Raw genomic sequence first — 18,296 nt, 5'->3', positions numbered from 1 at the left:
TGGACATGTCCGGCTTTTTGGCACTCAAACCCCTGTCCGGGGGGAATTGCCAAAAAGCCGAACATGTCCGGGCAAATGGCAGCTCTGCTCCTCCCCTGACTCTTCGGCTCTGTTTAAGAGTCGGGCTGCCTGAGTGCTACGGGCTTCGGGCAGCCCCCTTGCCTCCGGACCCTGCGCTGCCAGAGCCCGGGAGGGAAAGTGCCCGGCTGGGGGCGCAGGGTCCGGAGGCAAGGGGGCTGCCCGAAGCCCAAGCGCCACCGGCTTCACGGTTTGCCGGGCAGCCTCCAGACCCTGCGCCCCCTCCCGGGCTCCAGCTGCGCTGGGGAAGCACCAGGTCTGGAGGCTGCCTGGCAAACCGTGAAGCCAGTAGCGCTCGGGCAGCCCTTTCCTCGGGGCTGGGAGTGGGAGGGAGGAGGGGGCAGAGTTAGGGCAGGGGCAGGGCCTGGGCCTGTGGAGGGTCCTTTTTTTTTTTTATTTGCTAGATATGGTAACCCTATAATCACCAGAAACCTCCATTTAATGAGAATGTACTTCAAAGACAGCAGTAAGTGAGTTATTCCTGGGTGTTCACAAATACTGTTCCTACTGTTTAAAGGTTGGTGGGGAGCTCAATGAATGTCAGTGTGGAGCTACCATGCATCAGTGATTTTTTGGGGGGGGAGGGAAGAGGGCAAGAGGTTGGCATAGGCAATCTAGTCTCATTTAAAATTAATGGCTATGGCTCCTTCCATATACAGCAGCAGGTTGAAGAAATGCAGTCCTACTTAGTGCTTTGTGTATGTGTGACCCCTTAAGAGCAAGAGGCACTCGAGTTGAAAGACTGGGTCTCTTGCTCTTAACAGCAACAGACATTTTGTGAACCCCACCAGCTTGAGAACAAATTAACCGCATGCCTCTCACTTGCTTTATGCACACCTTAGGCCCTGCTTGAAGAATCTTACTGTGGTAAAAAACTGAGCTCATACGACAAGGCCTAATCAGGCTTGCATGCCATTTTGCAATTCATGATGGACTTAAAAAGGTACCTTTTTAAAGTGTTAATAGAACAGCACTGTAACACCGGAGAACTTCCACACAATGTCTCCTGCTTTTCTATGCATTCACAAAGAAGTTTAATTCCCTAAGCCAAAGGCATATCAGTAAAAAGGTAGCACAGTGAGACGTGACTCAGTTATGATAGTCACAGGTCTTCTAAAGACTGATGCAGCTAAAGAAAATTGCAATGATTAAAGTGGCATGTGGAAAGTGTTAGCAGAAAGAAGCCTCTATAATCAATCAGCATTTTCACAGTGGGCTACCCATCCCCCTCTCACAGCTAGGAAAGCAAGCCCCATAGAAGTGAGACATGGATTCTGTTCCCACTCCATTCCATTTCCTGTCACACTACTTACCTTAATGCCCCTCTAAAATCAAATATGAAGCCTCTCAAACCTAGACTGCACTGATTTTCCAACTCTGTCAAGTACCACCACAAATGTGCCCCTCCCCTAATATAAAGTATTTGCAACTGGCAGAATCCCAGTTATGAAAGTCTAATTCAATCGATTGGAAAGTATCTTTCTGTATATTTCATCATGTGTTGCATAGCAAAATGTGGGTCCCTTGAAAAATCACCACTGAGTAGATAGAAAGTGCCCAAAAAGCATCTAAGAAAGGTACATCAATATCATCTAAAACTATCCCAAGAGCAAGCTCTTCTGCATCTAAAAAATCATCCCTAATGAAGAGTCTGGAAAGCCTAGACTTGCAACTAATGACAGGCCCTCATTTTGCATGGTATGACCTGGTACTTAGAATGACAGTAGTGCTGCCATATACTCAGCAAAACAATCTTTGTCAGAGACAATGCTCTTAAGAGTCCCTGCCTAAAATCCTAGCCCCAGTGAAGTTAATGAATTTTTCCACTAACTTCAGTGAGGCCAGGATTTCACCCCCAGGGCAAAGGGCTTAGAAGAACAGTCCATTTTTTTTTATGCTGTCACTTATAGACTCAGACTCTAAGGTCAGAAGGGATCAACATGATCATCTAGTCTGACCACCTGCACATTGCAGGCCAGAACCTCACCCCCTGCGCCTTCAGTAACTCTGCCAGCAGTTAGGGGTCTATTAAAGTCCTCAAATCATGGTTTTAAAGACATCAAGTTACAGAGACTCCACCATTTACACTAGTTTAAACCTTCAAGTGACCCTTGCTGCATTCAACCCACTTCTGAAGTCAGTGACACAATGGAACATGAGAAGTCTTTACAAACAAGACCCCTGGGAACCCAGTTTTAATTTAGGGACTGCCTACCAAACATACTGCTGCCTTGAACTACTCTCTGTAATGGCTAAACAGTCCTATTTGATTAACAGAGGGATAATGCTTCTAACATGATACTAAGTTTGAAAAAAACAAAGTATGCTAGAGGAAATTGGTGGGAAGGCATTTACCATGCCACTGAAAAAATATTCCCAACAAGAAAGCATGAGACACCATCAAAAACCCCAGCCCTCCCTTTTCAATATAATCAAAAGTTTAATAACAGGCAGTTTAGTGACACACAAAGTCTCCAGTCATGACTGGCACACCATTGTGCTGGTCCTGTACAACAGAGGCCGTCCCTACCTTGTCCAGCTATATATATACTCCAATAACCAACCAAAGGCCTCCCACTAAACAATGGCGATAAAATGTCTGCTCTAGGAAAATCATCTGATCAGACTCTAACCAAAGGTATGTAAATTTATTAAGAACATGCTACAGGGTGAAAGGCTGGCTTCACTGAACTCAATAGAAGTTTTGCCATTGAGCTCAGTGGGGTCAAAATTTCACCTATAGGCTCTACAAGTCAACTTCAGGGGGAAAAAAAACAACATTCCTTCCTCCCCCCCGCCCCCCCCCAAAATGAGCAATAAATTATTTTATATCTGGGCCACACAGTAAATTCAGAGGATTTCAGTCACTAAGTTCTACACCAAAAAAGCCATCTAATGTACAAATTCAATCCACCAATATAATATTAAAATAATTTGATAACATCTTAAATTGGTTCCCAAACTTTGTTCTATCCCTGAGAACCAAATGGTACGCAAAAAACACCACCAAAATCTACACTGCCTGCATACATGCTTCATTGGGGGAAAAAAAGCCAATTCAATTAAGGTGGAAGTGGCCTGTTCTCAACAGTTGACAAGAAGTGGTGAATACCAAGGGAGGGAAAATTACTTTTGTAGTGCTAACGAGGCCAATTCAATCAGGGTGGATGTCGCCCATTCCCAACAGTTGACAAAAAGGTGTGAGTATCAACAGAGGGAAAATTACTTTTTGTAGTGACCCAGCTGCTCCCAGTCTTTATTCAGGTCTAATTTGATGCTGTCAAGTTTGCAAATTAATTCCAGTTCTGCAATTTCTTGTTGGTGGCAATTCTTCGACAAAAAAACTTCAAAAACAGACTCTGAATAAAGACTGGGAGTGGCTGGGTCACTACAAAAAATAATTTTCCCTCTGTTGATACTCACACCTTCTTGTCAACTGTTGAGAATAGGCCACTTCCACCTTAATTGAATTGGCTCGTTAGCACTGACCAGGGCCGGTGCTACCATTTAGGCAAACTAGGTGGTTGCCTAGGGCGCCAAGATTTGGGGGAGCCAAAAAGCGGTGCCCCCAATTTTTTTTTTTTTTTTTTTATAGCATGGCTGGGCTGGGCTGCCGCACGGTCGCCGCTCCACTTCTCCAGCCTTCCAGGCTTGCGGCGCCAATCAGCTGTTTGGCGTCGCAAGCCTGGGAGGGGAGAATTAGAGCAGGGGCAGCGTGCTCGGGGAGGAGGCAGAGCAGAGGTGAGCTGGGGTGGGACGCCTCAGTGGGGGGGGGGTGCACTGGCCCTGGCACTGACCCCCACTTGGTAAGGCAACTCCCATCTTTTCATGTGCTGTAATATATATACCTGCCTACTGTATTTTCCACTCCATGCATCTGATGAAGTGGGTTTTAGCCCACAAAATCTTATGCCCAAATAAATTTGTTAGTCTCTAAGGGTACATCTACACTACAGCGGGGAGTCGATTTAAGATATGCAAATTCAGCTACGTGAATAGCGTAGCTGAATTCGACGTATTGCAGCCGACTTACCCCGTTGTGAGGACGGCGGCAAAATCGACTTCTGGCGCTTACTACCACCTCCGCTGGTGGAGTTAGAGCACCGATTCGGGGATCGATTGTCGCGTCCCGAGGGGACGCGATAAATCGATCCCCGAGAGGTCGATTTCTACCCGCCGATTCAGGTGGGTAGTATAGACCAGACCTAAGGTGCCACAAGGACTCCTCTTTGTTTTTGCTGATACAGATTAACACGGCTGCTACTCAAACTTGTGAAGCAGTGTTGCAAAGGAGACAGAGATGGAGAGACATTTTCTGCTCCACTGTCAGAAATACAAGGGAGCTGAGAAATGTTAAGTCCTCCAATCTATCATACCTGATGGAGACTTTCCATTAAAAAATCCTGAGGGGAGTGTGTGTGGGGGGGAGATGTTTGAGAAAAACAAAGGCCAGAGATAGCATCACATAGGAAGAACTGTGCCCCTGAGGGTATGTCTACACTACAAGCTAGGGGTGTGACTCCCCCCGGCTCATGTACACACACTTGCGCTAGGTCTCGTTGAGCTAGTGAGAATAGCTGTGTAGCTGCAGTGGCAGAGAAAGCATGGCTGAGCTGTGCAAAATACAAACCCACCAAACACCAGTAGATATTGCGCTAATGTGAGCATGTGTCCATGGGCAGGGGAATCACCCCCCAGCTCAGACAGAGCCGGAGTCAGAGGTGAACAGGAATGACCAATGGAGATAGGATACAATCCAAAACCTGACTATAAAAGCCTGATGGGATTCTGGATACTTAGATTGTAACAGAGCTGTTTGAGAACTGGAATTTCTGTTCCATGGGAAATTCCAACAAGGTCCCAATTGAGAATGTATATTTTGAAATGTCCCACAAAATCAAAATTCCAACATGTTTTGATTTAGGACCACGGAAATATTTCAATTCAGTAGCGTCAGAAAATTTCAAAAGGTGGTCATTTTGTTTGGACTTATTTCATTTTAACTTTAATATTAAATAGAGCACATTAAATGAACACTAATATTATAACTGTATATTTGACATCATGTGTATAAGTAAAAACGTTTCCATGCTGTCAAAAAAGTTTACACTTTTTCCTATTAAAAAATTATCAAAAAATCGGTACTTTCCCATGAAATGTTTTGAGGTTGACAAAGCTGCATATTTCAATAGGAAACTATTTTGTCAAATTTTTTTGACTATCTCTAATTGTAAGCTCTTTGGGGGCAGGGACCATCTTACTGTTATATGTTTGTACAGTGCCCAATAACTGGTTCATGGCTAGGGCTTTAATGTACTAGACCTACTTTTCACAAATACCCAAGGTTTGTATCTTTTTAACATTTTAGCAGCATTATGTAACTTGTCACACTAATAAAGAATTTTGAATTCAGCTTGACTGATGGAGAGGCCTATCTGCCATCAACTTCAAATTTCAGGGTGATTTGTTTGTACAGTGGTGACTTTGTAAAAGCTTCCATTGCACTCAGTAGAGCTGCTACTTCCTTATTGCTTACATGGTATATTATCAGCTGTCTATCTGAACACTCTGTTCATGGTGCCAGATTGACTCAAGTGTAATTTTCTACATTAAAATGATTTCTCTCTCTGCTCTTGGCGAGATAGGCTCCTAGATTCCAGAGTGAGAAGCACATTAAAAACACCTAAGAAATACAGAGAGAGACACTTAAAGGCAAACTCATAATAGTTGAATTTGAGAGCCAGCAATCTTATGCTTATACGTAACATCAATAAGGTGTTGTATACCCCTGATTAGAATAGAGGTTTAAGCCTTAGAATGTCGGGGTTCTTTTCCCACCTCTGCCCAATCCTCTCAACTTGCGAAGATGTAAATGTGGAACACAACGTGTGTCAGAGAACCAAAATGAGGGGGACAAAAAGCAGGAACGTTAAAATGCATTAAATCTATTCCTTCGGTGTAAATAACTCTGTTTAACTTTGGTCACATGATTATGCATTTCTCATTTAACTAACTTTCAACAATAAAAGGAAGGAGACACCAAATGTGGGTGGAATATAGGTAACTTGGGGATTTTGAGAGGTATAGCTCTGCCACTGACTTGCTGTGACACCTTGGGCAAAGTCACTTAATCCCTTTGGTCCTGTTTCCCAATTCATTAAATGTGAATAATACTTCATTAATGATTGTAAAATGCTTTGATAGGTCTAGATGAATGTCACACTTAAAATCTACATGACTAATACTAATAAAGAGTGTTAACTACAGCTGCCCTGTTTATTGCAGCCTGGATCTCCATCTGTACGGCCTCTCTGGAAGGGTATTCTCTCAGACTAATGGCTCACCCCTGGTTTGGAGAATCTCTCTTTTAAAATGGCTTTTATTGCATTGTCTAAAACCCATACAGAACGTACTGACAAACTTCAAAGCCAGAACAAGCACAATAAGTACTGTATAACCTACAAATTATGTGCCATTATGTTCTTTCCAAATACAATTATGTGGATTAGCTGCCATAGACTCACAGTAAAATCTGTTAACAATTTACATGTATATAGTACGGAGGAAGGATTTGCCTTTCTAAAGACCTACTCTCAGAAGCTGTGCGTTGCTGGGCAAGATGCTACAATGATAAATGTGGCTCTGGGTAATCAGTAGCAAACAGTGCCCATCTATTTCCCCAATTACCATAATCTATTTCAGGGGTCGGCAACCTTTCAGATGTGGTGGCTGAGTCTTCATTTATTCACTCTGATTTAAGGTTTCGCGTGCCAGTAATACATTTTAATGTTTTTAGAAGGTCTCTTTCTATAAGTCTATAATATATAATTAAACTATTGTTGTCTATAAAGTAAATAAGGTTTTTAAAATGTTTAAGAAGCTTCATTTAAAATTAAATTAAAATGCAGAGCCCCCCGGACCCGTGGCCAGCATCCGGGCAGTGTGAGTGCCACTGAAAATCAGCTCGCTTGCCGCCTTTGGCACGCGTGCCATAGGTTGCCTACCCCGATCCATTTAAGGAATTAGCACTTGTGAAAGATGATGCGTTGCTAGCTGGAGAGTGAGGCCAAGGTTGTCAAAAGTAACTAGTGATTTTGGGTGCCTCTGTTCTAGGCCTTTTGGGGTGGCCCAATTTTCAGAAAGTGCTGACCCATGCCACTGGAGAAACAGGCCTCTTTACAATGCCTCTTATTGGGCATCCAAAGATGGAGGCAGACAGATCACTAGTCACTTTGGAAAATCTCAGCCTGCAGTCACTCTTTACTCAGAATCCTGATACAGCACAAACTGCAGGAGAGAAAGCTTTCCCTGCACAACACAAATGTGCCTCAACCTTGACCCGGAAAGGGCAATACAGTTTCTATGGTCTATTCAAAACTTTCGCCCCTTTGCTATCAACAAGGGGGCCATTCTGTGCCAAAGACAGTGATGATTTTTTTCTGTGGACATTTGTCCTTCAGGGACAACAGTGAGACCACCCAACCAAACTCATTTTGCATAGGCCATCCAATAGCCTTTAATGTGTGGTAACTTTCAGTTACACTCACTCCTCTCTTGGGATGGGCTTGAAGGAGAAGATGAAAGGCTCTGTATCCCATTACTAATCCCAGCAGCCACTCAACCTCCAAGGAAAACTGAGTTATAACATGCAGATAAACCCACTTTGCTTCCTGCTCCTATATAACATGGAAAAAGAACTACGACCCTCTGACTCCAACAAGACCAATGACCTCACAAGGGAAAGCTCTAAATCTGTGGCATTCCACAGTGGACACAAACTCACTGCAATCCTAGGACTAGCGAAGATGATAATTCCATCTCTCAAGCTTTCGAAGTGCACAATAAAATAGCCGTTTCCAAACTTTCTACTCCCGAGCAGTTTCAGGAGTTTACACAGTCGTGCAGGCAATAATAAAATCCAACAACATCCTGATTGTATCACTCATGCAAACACTTCTCTTTTCAACAGTGTGCATCCTAAAAACAAGGAGGGGGTCAGACAGAAAATTAAAAAGGAAAGCAAACAAACCAACCAACCAACCAAGCATCCCAAGGAAAGAGAAAGGTCTCTTAAGTGCAGGACACAGCAGAGGAGTGAAAAAGTAGAGAAATTCACAAGTGAGGTTATTCCCAAGAAATGGAAACTCCCCTTAAAATATAAAGGGGAGCTTAATGCTAATGCAAGGTGCCAGCTAGCTAGACAGCCTTAGAGACCAGTGTTCTCTGTTTAACCATGGAATAGGTACAGAATGGGCAGTAGTAGTACACTTTGGCACAGAGGCGGATTATGATTTCTTTGTGCCCCAGGGCCCCAATAACATTTGGGCCCCCCATGTCCTGGGGGCCATGAGGCACCGGAACCAGGGAGGCCATGGCCCCCCTACTTTTTAACATGGGCATAGTAGCCTTAGGCAGGTGTGGAGCGGTGGTGGTGGCAGGGACTGTGCTTCACAGCGGAGGGAGCTGGTAAGGTGATTAACTCCCCCGCCGTGAAGCATAGCCCCTGCCCAGGGCAGGTGGAGGGTTCAGGGCTCCACACAGCGGCCCAGGCTACCTGGATGGCTCTTACCACGGCCGGCTTCTTGCCTGGCCAGAGGGCAGGGTCACAGTTCCAGCGCCAGAGGGTCCCCACTTCTACACAGCTTCCAGAGCTCCTGTGGGGGGCCCCAAATTGGCCAGTACCCCTCAGGCCCATGTGTTAATCTGCCACTGGCTTGGCAGAATGCCTCGACCCTGCCCTGAGTTGAAAGAGTACTTTGTTATTCATAGTCCATTCATCCTTGGCCTCTCAATCTGAAACTGCTAAGCCCAGGGTACCTGTTAGGGTCAGTTTTGGTAGTGGTGGTTTTAGCAATGTAGACTCTTTCCCAATGGAAACTAGTCTAAGACCCCTAACTCATTTCACCAGCATCACCAAAAGGGTGATAGTCATGTTCAGTCATTTCTAACCTGTGCTTAATTAGAATTATCAGCCAAGAGATGGAAAGCTCCATAGTCTATTAGTAATTCAGAGCCAGCCAGTCCTCCTCCAACTGGCTGAGAGAGATGCATGCAATTCATCAGTGCTCTCTCTCTCAAGCCATTTTGACACTACTCGCGCTGAACCAGTGACAGGGCTCCAGGAACATGGTCCAGGTGATATTGTGAGATCCATGTGACTTCTACTGACCCATGGCACTGACGTTTTATAACTCTTTAGGAATATCTCAATTTGAAATCACTAATGGGAACTCAAATACCATTTTGGCCATTCAAGCTGCTCTCTACATCAGTATAAACCTCGCTGAGACCTGACTGCACTTTTTGATGGCTAAGTCTGAGTTTTGTTTTAGATGTTGTTGATTCAGTGTAGTATTAATACAGCAGCATGGATTAAAAAACTCAAAAAAAACACCTTCCATCCCAAAGGGTTTTATAAACAAAGTGATGTACAAATGAGGGAGTCATTTTATCCACCACTCACATGCAGTCACCTCTGGGGTGAGACCCAGCAGCAATACCACTCAACCAACAAGGAAGTGAGGAATAGCTTTTCCAGATGAAACAGCAGAGAGAATTTAGTTCCCTGTTGGACTTTGGTCAGGACATCAAGGTTACACCCCTTTCCTTCTTACCAAAGTTCCAAGGAATCTGTAAGGAACAAAACTGATCAGGAAGGGCCAATTTGAACTATTCACACATACCGGCAGGTTCTAAATCAACTTTAACCACTGACATAAAAGACCTGGGCTTCATGGCAGAGAGCTCAATGAACAGCTATTTTCAGTGCATGATCATGATGAAAACAAACAAACAAGAGGGTACTCTGCTTTAAGCAATAGAGAATAACACTAAAAATATTGTAATGTTATAACATATGTTGGTGGCACACTCTCATCCCAAATGTGTGTTCAGCCATGATTAGCCCATCTCAAAAAGTTATAGCTAAAGTAAAAAAGAAGGACAATGGTAGTTTTTCAATGTCTTACTAATTTTAACAGTAGGACGGATTAAAAAGATTAGGTCGACATCTTAGATGGGAAACACATAAGAACGGACACAATGGCTATACATGAAAATAATGAAGGCTACAGTAAAGATAAATTGGAGCTGCTAATTTACTCTCTTTAATAGTACAACAATAAGGGGATATAGTCAATGAAATTAAAAAGTAAATTTAAAATAGATATAACAGTACATAGCTAGCTAGTGGAATTCACTGACACAAGATATTGAATTCAAGAGGAGTTCAGACATTTACAAATGTAAATTTTTTTTCCATAACTGCAATAAAAAAACAAACAATGTAAAACTTTAGAGCCTACAAGTCCACTTAGTCCTACTTCTTGTTCAGCCAATCGCTAAGCAAATACATTTGTTTACATTTACGGGAGATAGTGTTGCCCGCTTCTTATTTACAATGTCACCTGAAAGTGAGAATGGGTGTTTGCATGGCACTTTTGTAGCCAGCATTGGCAGGTATTTATGTGCCAGATATGCTAAACATTCGTATTCCCATTCATGCTTGTAGGCTCTAAAGTTTTACATTGTTTGGTTTTTGAGTGAAGTTATGAAAAAAATTCTACATTTATAAGTTGCACTTTTACATTACATACAGTACTTGTATGAGTTGAATTGAAAAATACTATTTCCTTTTGTTTGTCTTTTTACAGTGCAAATATTTGTAATAAAAATAATATAAAGTGAGTACTGTACACTGCATTCTGTGTTGCAATTGAAATCAATATATTTGAAAATGTAGAAAAACATCCAAAAATATTTATAATAAATGTAAATTGGTATTCTATTATTGTTTAACAGTGCGATTAAAGTTGCAATTAATCACATTTGTTTTTAATTGTTTGACAGCCCTAGAAGAAACTACTCCCGTGAGCATGTTATTTCATAATTGTCCAGCCTGGATTTTACTTCTCTCTCTGAAGCACCTGGTATTGGCCACTGTTAGAGATAGGACATTGGACTAGACAGGCCTTTGATCTGGCAACTCCTAAATTCACAACTAATTTTAAAGACCAAAACACCCAGTTCCCAATATCACGCTGGGATACTGATTCAGTACCACCTCAAACCACCACTTCTTACAACATCTAGGCATATTTTAAGAGGACTCATCCAAATACTGACTCAGTATGTCCCTGTTTAGTTTGAGCAAGCACTAAAGGAATCATAGCACAAGGCTGCAGGCAAAAATAGTTTTAAGGACCTTATTTGAATAGCTGTAAAATGACTAGGAATAGAAAGCAGAGGGCCTGATTTTCAGAGGGGTGGAGCACTCGCATTGACTCCAAATGTAGTTCTGGGTGTTCAGCACTTCCAAAAATCAAGTCGCAGAACTCCCTGCAGGTGAGACACACGTGAGAAAGAAGGACCTAAAGCCTGGGAGGTTTCCACATTGTAACCATCTGGGCTGCCAACAGCTCACAGGTGTATGCACAGGAGCAAATGAGAGCGTCACTGGAAAACGGAGAATGGGAGAGTCTGCTCAGAGTGAAGTCACCACACCAGTTATTTAGGGATTTGCATACTGTTCGCTGTAGCAGGTAAACAGCTATATTAAAGTAACTGAGAAGGAAGAAGTTAGTAAAGGGCAATAAGATGAGATCACTCCTATTAGAAGTTAAAATGATACATCAAGAGGCAAATAAATTCACTGGGTGCTGTACAGCTAACAAGCTATCCCTAAACACCATGGTATAGGTGCAAAGTAACACCTATCCAAAAGGCCCTGCTAGGGGACCATATATGCTACAGTTCGTGGCGCAAGAAGGATTATTTCACACACAAGAAAATGGTCGGTAACATTTTATTCATCGGAAGTAACCTCCTCTTTCAAGTGGGTTATTCAGAGATTTTGAGTGTCTGTGCTATTCAACTCACTGCAGCCCAAGAGATCTCTCACTATAGGATTATTTTACACAGCTGTGGCACTCAAAGTGCTTTACAATCCAATAAAGCCTCAGGACTTCCACACCCCTGTGGAATGGGTCAGTTCTATCACCGCTATTTACATTAGTACATGGGGAAACTGAGGCACAGCAAGACGGTGAGACTTGCCCAAAGTCCCACAAGTCAATGGCAGTCTCCTGCACTAACCACTCAACAAGCTCTGCTTAAAATCAAAGAGGAGGTTTTCCATAGATAGATAGATAGATAGATAGATAGATATGGAAAATATATATATATATATAGGGAAATAACTTCTTGTTTTATATTTAATTTATAAAAGTGCATCTACTCCACACTCACTCAGTATATATAAATGAATACTTAGCCAGAGTTAGGAAGTGAATTCCTGTCCCCACTGATGTCAATAGTAAAATTCCTAATGATTTCAGTGAGGTCAGGATTTCATTCAAGTTTCCTATGTGTTACCTAGGTTGTAGGCTCTTTAAGTCAAACACCCTCATTGTGTTCTGTGTTTGTGCAGCACCTAGCACAGCGGGATCCTGGTCCTGCCTGGGGCGTATATTTGGGAAATATTACGCATGACAGGGGAAGTGATTTCTAAAGTTTGTGAAAGAACCTTAACTCAGGATTTCCTGCATTTGTAGTGATTGTGCTAGCTAAGAATGGATGTCAGCAGCCTTCACTCCATGTTACCACAGTGTTTTGTGATTTTATTTATTATATATATATATATATATATACACACACACACACACACAAACTTATTGACCTAATTCAATCACACCAGCGTACATTAGGAGTAGCTCCAATGAAGTCAACAGAGTTAAACTGAGAAGAGAAGCGTGAGGCCCTACACAGTACAGGTACACTTAATAATTTGCCTAGGGGAGATCTGGGAAGGATGCTATTTAGACAAGTGAATAGTAATATTTCAGTGTGTTCCTAAAGGTGTATTAGTGGACAGAAAACAGCCTTACAGTCACACAGCTCTAATACACCACAGGGTATGTCTACACTGGAGCTGGGAGGTGTAATTTTCAGCTTCAGTAGACATACCCATGCTAGTTCTGATTTGAGTTAGTGAGCTAAAAATAGAAGTGCAGTTGTGGCAGCATGAGCAGCAGGAGGGACCAGCTGTCCCGTGAGAACGTGCCCACTGTTTCAGATGGAATCTGAGACAGAAGCCAGGCCAAGAAAGCAGGCCACACAGGCTATTGTGAGGTCAAAATATACAAAAAAATAAAAAATTCTCTAGCTCAGCATAGCCTCTCTCTCTCTCTGTGTATATACACACATCACATAAATCAATGGCTCTCAACCTTTCCAGACTACTGTACCCCTTTCAGGAGTCTGATTTGTCTTGTGTACCCCAAGTTTCACCTCGCTTAAACTACTTGCTTACAAAATCAGACATAAAAATACAAAAGTGTCACAGCACATTGTTACTGAGAAATTGCTCACTTTCTTATTTTTACTATATAGTCATAAAATAAATCAATTGGACTATAAATATTGTACTTACATTTCAGTGTCTAGTATATAGAACAGTATAAACAAGTCATTGTCTGTATGAAATTTTAGTTTGTACTGACTTTGCTAGTGCTTTTTATGTAGCCTGTTGTAAAACTAGTCAACTAGTTGGGGGGAGGGGTAGCTCAGTGGTTTGAGCATTGGCCTGCTAAACCCAGGGTTGTGAGTTCAATCCTTGAGGGGGCCACTTAGGGATCTGGGGCAAAATCAGTACTTGGTCCTGCTAGTGAAAGCAGGGGGCTGGACTCGATGACCTTTCAAGGTCCCTTCCAGTTCTAGGAGATGGGATAACTATCTAGGTGAGCTGATGTACCCCCTGGAAGACTTCTACGTACCCCTGGTTGAGAACCAGTGACAGAAATGACCTCTGGGATAAGGTGAAACGAACAGAGCTTGTTGTCTGATCTGCTCCCAGCTTGTTAACCTCTCTTCTCTAGTGCTTAGAAATACCCAATCTTGGCAGAATAGGTAGGGTGACGAGACAGCAAGTGTGAAAAATCAGGATGGGGTGTGGGGTAATAGGCTTCTATATAAGAAAAAGCCTCAAATATCAGGACTGTTCCTATAAAAATTGGGACATCTGGTCACCCTAAGAATAGGTGGCATTTGGGCCTCATCTTACCTGGCAGAGAAAGCAGGTTAACTGATCTGTTTCTAAAGACTGTTTAAACACAGTTTCAGCACGGTTTGTTTGGCCAATCTAGAGCAGGCATAACCTTTTTACTCACCATGTTCGAAGGGAGGCAACAAGTGAACCAACAATACCTGAGGCTTTACGGAGAAAAGATAAAGCACCAACAGAACTAAAAGTAATATATCTACATTAGGCCTACTATTTTCTTTTAATTTCTTTTCCATGCACAAAGTCCTCTTCATTCTTTGTGCTGAGTCACGGCTGGGTACCAGATATGTACACAGCATCAGGAAACATTCTGAGACAAAATTCCAGTGCTAGCGAACATGTGCATAACTACCACCGAATTAGATACAAAAGATTGATCTGCATTCCAGATTCTTTCTATTCTGCTCCCACACCTCCTGGATAGCAGGTATCCAAAAGTCAAGGTGGTAGAAGACTTAAATCACAGTCTTTATCATCTCACAAATATCTCTGAAAATTAATTTATATCAAGAGCGACAGTCAGATGCAAATTTCAGTCTTTCAAAATGCCTATTGTTTTCATGAAAAATTCAAAACATTTTTCTCTTTTCATTTGAGATTATTAAAACCATCCTACTACGGATTAGGCAGCTCAGTACAGGCGCCTTGTAAAAGACTTCATTGCAAAATTGCCATATGACTGGGAAACAATGGCTTCTTTATTAACAATGTAAAGACTCTTGAAAAGAAATGATGTACGAATGAAACACCCTTACTGAAAGGGTCATTGCCACATTCTGCGCTTCTGCTGTGTAATGTTTTACAAATTGCATCACCTTGTGACTAGTAAGAGTTAGTTCTCAGAGGCTAGAGGCTGCTTGCGTGCCAGAGAAGTTAATATGTAACAAACAATGCAGGAGACCTTTGTTCAGAATGTGAAACACTGAAATTTCACACTAAGAAAACGTACTCTTTTTAGCATCTCTATGCTTTCTAGAGTTATTCATTCACATACTTTATTAGCGTGTTTGTCATGCAAAGTTTGATGCACCAAAAAGATTACTTTTAACATTTGCATCTTTTAACAAAGAATTCTTATTATTGCTTGGTGTACTGTTGCCAAATAGTATGAAATAATAAGTAATGTTTTACACTCATATAAGGTCTTTCATCCCGCACTGTTACACAAACCATACACAGCAATCAACTCATCCATCACTAAAATCAACCTCCTCTGGGGTGGAATGTGACAGCCATTTGACAGCACACCAGAATCCCTATGCAATGGTTTAAGATAGGAAGAGCAGTGTCGCATTGAAATTTCAAGTTGGCATTCACCAAGACACTGCATCAAACACACTTCCCCTTGTGAAAATTGCCATTAGATATTTAATGACACTACATGGGCAGTGTTCTGTTTTTCCACACTCAAAGAGCAACCACACACCATTACTCTGAATGACTTATTTTAGATCAAGAGAAACAACAGAACAAGAAAGAACAAAAGTAAAGTTTCTATAAGAAAGCACAATGTGTGCTGCCTCCTCTGGACCCTGTGTGACAACTTGGTATCACAGATTGACAGCAGCCCGTATGGACAGCAGACTCCTACGAAATTACAAGTGCAATACATCAAAAACGCAGTAAAACACCCTACACACTATTGTAATTACTTTTGTACAAAATATGCCTTGTGAGGTACCATTTGAATACTAGTAACTCACTGATCATTAATACTCTTGCGTGACTTATGTACATGATGGGTACTAAGAGTTATGAATATATGCTGGAATTATAACTAAAATGTGTTCAAGCCAGGCATGTCAGTGGGAGTTGGTACACAAGTCTGCCCAGGTCTTGAATACAAATGACGCAGGGTTGACCAGAGACAATAGGATTGCAATTTACATATGTGGTAAACAGAACCAAAGCTCACAAGGTGGTTGGGGGTCAACATGTCTGCACCAGCTTGGCCATCAGGCAAAGACAATGAAGGTGCATTGGAATGCCAGATAAACAAAGCGATTAACCGGGGGGGGGGGGGGAGAGAAGAGAAGCATGTCTACAGCCAGTAGGAGAGAGAAGCTTGGTCTGGGTTTTACTTTTCAAAAGAATCCCTTTCAAAGGTTTACTGATCTATAAAGATGGGGGGGAGGGGGGATAGGAGGGCTGAACCTCAAGCGATAAGCATCTGAATCCACTGATTGTGTACAATATTATTGTGTTATAAAAGTGTATCGAGTGAGGTCTTTTCTGAAAGCTAATGACACATTGGTGATTAACATCATTGCAAAATGCATGTATAACATTATATAAAGAATTATGATTACTCATAGATATGAGGCTACACAGTCTGTCCAGACAGGAGGGGATGTCACAGCTATCTCCTATGTACCTGTCTCTGATGTAAATAAAGCCTGGTGGAATCAGAAACAATGGAATCCCCCTTTACTTGGGAATCACACAGGGGGATGGTCAGCACACAGGAAGGGAAGAATAGCATGACATCATCATCCTGCCTCATGAAACAAAGTCATTGAGCTTTGGGACATACAGGCAAGAACAGGAGCCATCATTAGACAGACACAAGGGAACAGAGCTCTTGCAAGCTGAAAAAGATGGGGCCTTCAACCAAGGGGGGGTTGAAGTTTCTGGAACTAAATATAGGTGAGAAACCTGCGGAGGCAAAGATCATTCCCGTAAGATGACAAGGGAAGCCAGCACCTTGTAGTTTAGTGGCAGGTCCTGACTGAGGGAAAGTCAGCCATGGCTGGGATGAAGAACAAGTGGTGAGAGGAACCACCTTGAACAAAGCCTGTATCTTGCTAGATTAAGTTTTAGACTTTTAGATGAGTGTTTTCACTTTTGCTTGTAACTCTTTTCTAACTTTATTCCTTTCACTTAGCATCACTTAACCTATGTTCTATTGTTAATAAATGTTTTATTTTGCTATAAACCAACTCAGTGCAGCATTTAAAGGAAAGGATGTATTCACCGCAGTTAAGTTAATAAGCTGTGATGTGTTTTTGTCTCTTTAGAGAAAGAAATGACACGACTATTCCCTCAGGGCACATAATTCTGGGGTAATTTGGGACTGGGAGTCTGTTCGGATCACCCTGCAAGTAGTGACCAAGGCTAGCGGAAGCCAGATCGGGGCTGGAGACAGGCTGCTGGGGTCAGAGCTGATGACTCAGAGCTGTCTAGCACACAAACACTTGGGGCAGGACCTGCATATGTTGGTGGGCTGATTGTGAGCGACCCATGTTGGGAGCTACAACAACAAAGCATTGGGAGGCAACCAAGGTTACAGAGCAAGTGATGACCCAACCCCTCACTGGTCTGGATTGCAACCCTGACTGTGACAACCATGCTGCAATATTAGTTTAACTATGACTCCAAGGGATCAATGCTTCCTTTGAACCTCCAACAACATGACCTGTAGGACCTACTTGATGAGAGTCATCTATGGAATGTCCACAAAGTACCTGTCCAGCCTGACAATGCTCAGCTTATTACATGATCACAGTAAAAGCTGGTACCTTCCATTTCTATAAAGTTGGATCACAATTAGCTGAATTTCTGCTGTCTGAACCTTGATAACAATTGTATCTGTGTATCCCACTGTCCATCAAGCAATTGTAAGCAATTTGTACAACTAAATGGTGTTACTTATTGTTTCTAAGCCATTTAACCAAGTCATTTAGTTTCATTGCTATGATGCTGGGCAAGAGAAAAAAGTTATTTGTCAGTAGCAAAGCTTCATGTAGATTGTCAATATCCAGCCCCACAATTGGGGATCTCAGGGCATACTTGAAATTAAAAAAAAAAAAAAAAAAAAAGAAAACACTGTAATAAATGGTTCTTTCAGTGGACAAATGAAGAACACCACTGTATGAAATCAAGGCATCCCACTTCAAGAGGTCATTTACATGCCTGAAAGAAACCTTAAGTATGGGATGAGGATAGGGAGGAACAGAGGCGCAGACAGGGATTGAGGAGGCTCTGTTCAAATGCAGGCTGAAAACCTGCCTGAGACAATGAAAAGTCCCATGTCTTCCTACCCGAGCCCACCTACCAAAAAGAAACACAATTAACTCTCTGATGAGTCAACTACGGCTGGGGTGAGGTGGAGAGAGAGTGAATGGGAGGCTGTGGAGGAAGCCAACACAATCCCCATTTT

General features: G+C 42.3%; 1 protein-coding gene across 2 annotated transcripts in view; it reads right to left on the bottom strand.

The window, feature by feature from the left end:
• The window catches only part of NME7 (NME/NM23 family member 7), a 184,442-nt gene that overhangs the window by 1,402 nt on the left and 164,744 nt on the right, over positions 1-18,296 (bottom strand). The gene's annotated exons all lie outside the window — the stretch shown is intronic.

Source organism: Malaclemys terrapin, chromosome 1 (assembly GCF_027887155.1).
Source record: "Malaclemys terrapin pileata isolate rMalTer1 chromosome 1, rMalTer1.hap1, whole genome shotgun sequence".
Taxonomy (NCBI): domain Eukaryota; kingdom Metazoa; phylum Chordata; order Testudines; family Emydidae; genus Malaclemys; species Malaclemys terrapin.
This window is presented reverse-complemented; position numbering and strand designations above follow the sequence as displayed.